We start from the raw sequence: 2,744 nt of genomic DNA on the forward strand, positions 1-2,744 counted from the left end.
GTACCTGGGCGACGATCTGGTAAGGTCCACATATGCGCACGAGCCAAACTAGTCAAGCCCTAATTTCATTTGGTATGGTTTTTTTTCATCTGTATATCTTTCGTAATGGAAACTAAGGTATATTTTACTCCTAGCTGTTACAATAAGTACCGTTTTATCCCTAGTTATCTACTTGTTTATAACGAGGGAAAGACACGCAGAGGTTTGCAATCATCTGTTTTGTCTCTTCTCCAATTGTGATTTTGATCTTAAATTAGAATAAAAAAAACAACTACTTCTACCATTGTATTGTTTCATCTTAATGTCAATTTAAGAGAAATTTGTCAATCATTCAAGTAATGTGGACAGTTAAACAGGAATGCCTTGAAATGGCAATAATTATTTTTGAATAACCTTATACTTGTTTGTACTTGTTATTTCTAAATCGTCATCTGCACACCATCATAATGATTAAAAGTAGTATACCTGCAAACTCTGGAGTATGCAGCGGATAATGTTATAGATATTCAGATCCGTTAAAGGCAAACTAACAATATGATTACTCTTGAACTGCTACCGGTGACTTCTTAATGTTAGCATATTATCAGCATGTGGAAGGTTCTAGAAAAATGCAACTTTGGCTCCGCGTTTATCAGTGCAATAAAATGCATGTATAATGACATCATTAGCACCATCAGTAATAGAGGATGGTTATCTGACTTCTTTCCCTTAAAGAAAGGCATACGCCAAGGCTGTCCCATATCTGCTCTTTTATTCATCCTCACAGTAGAGATTATGGCTGTAAAGATCAGATAGGCACAAGACGTGGAAGGAATTAAAGTTAAAACCCATTCTAATGCAACTGTTGACATTAAAATCTCACAGGTAGCTGATGATACTACCTTGTTTGTATCTGACCTGACATCAATGGAAAATGCCTTCATACTTATTCAAGATTTTTGTAGTGTGTCAAGACTGAATTTAAATGTTAAAAAATGTGAAGGTTTATGGATTGGATCCTATGTTGACAGTTAAGACACCCCTTGCGTATATCTTGGCCAAAGACTCCTATAAAATCCTTAGGTATATACTTCTGTAACTCATCCCTACACCATGAATCTGAACTGCTTAACTGGGAGAAAAAGATAGAAAGACTGAAAACCACACTTCAAATCAGGAAAAGTAGAAACCTAACTCTATATGGAAAAGTTACTGTCTTAAAATCCCTTGCCCTTTCACAAATAATCTATAACATGTCTATGATTCTTACCCCACCTTGAGTGATAAACATTATAAAGAAAGAAATGTTTACTTTCCTGTGGGGTGGTAAAAAAGTTACAATTAAAAGAGATATTGTTAGCCAACCTATTGAGTTGGGAGGATTAGGCCTCACAAACTTAGATATCGAAAGACAAGCCCTGCTTGCATCCTGGATACCAAGATTAGTGACGAATGACAACGCAAGATGGAAAGTTATTGCTTTAACATTTATAAACTCTCTTGGTCAAGACAATTTGCTGTTACATATGAACTTTACTTCTGATAAAGATGGTCCTGACATGAGTAAATTCCCCACATTCTATAAACAGGTAATGTCAGCCTTCCACTCTGCTGGTAGAGGAGGTAAGAACAAACCCTGTAGTGTAAGTGATATAATGGGAGAAACTGTATGTTGCAACAAATATATATAAGGTCACAAGGTAAAACAATTTTCCTTCCAACCTGGATAAATAAAGACATAATATTCATAAAAGACATTTTCCCCTTTGACAGGTTCATGTCTCTAGATCACTACCCTCAGCTTAACCTAAACACAAGACCTAATGGTATTATTGAATATATAACTCTGTTTCAAGCTATACCTCTTACATGGAAGAATGCAATAAGAAACCGTAGAGGCCCAATTCATTATCAAAGATTAGAACTTAACGCCATTTCCCCATGTATATTTGATGGTAAAACAACATAACAAATCAAAAGCAAGAACACCTGCAAGTTGTTTTACAATACAATAGTGCAGGCACAGGCCAAGGAACCAACATGCTGTAAAAATGGCAATCCATATTTCCTACTGAAACCCTGACTTGGGAAAATATCTGGAGATGGTTAAGCACACAGGCCTGTAAAGACACTAAGTTAGCAGAGTTAAACTACAAACTATTACACATGATATTACCATGTGCGCACAATCTGCACAAATGGGGTATCAAAGATGAAACTGGACATATATATGATACAACATGTACCCTTTGTAGCAATAGAAGCATAGAAGGTTATGAACATATGTTCTTTAAATGTGAAAGACTGAATGATTAGTATACCTCCCAGATGTACTTGATTGTCTTATTGAAAACGTCACATGGCTGACCTAAGGTCACACCCGGGCTGGATAATTGGCACCTCGCTCGAGGCGTCCTTCAAAGTGATCTGTTGTTTACATCAGATGTGGAAGGTTCCTTTTTGATCATGGCGATTTTATCCCATATTAGTACATATGATACCATGCAGTATGCTGTGCAGTTTTCTAGAGATCTGTGATTGGAGAATAGTGCAAGTAACAGACACGATCATTACAGCCAGAGAAAACTCTACGTTAATATTTATAAGACTCACATTTGGGTATAATACATGTTTGCAATGGAGTCAACATGTGCGAAGAAGTCTATACAATCCTGGACAGCCGTATCATTGTCACAGTTAGCTGTCTAGTCTTTAATTCACAGAAGGTATATATCGTCCGGCATTTCAAGTGATATATCTATATA

This window comes from Branchiostoma floridae, chromosome 1, assembly GCF_000003815.2.
Source record: "Branchiostoma floridae strain S238N-H82 chromosome 1, Bfl_VNyyK, whole genome shotgun sequence".
In the NCBI taxonomy this organism is placed as follows: domain Eukaryota; kingdom Metazoa; phylum Chordata; class Leptocardii; order Amphioxiformes; family Branchiostomatidae; genus Branchiostoma; species Branchiostoma floridae.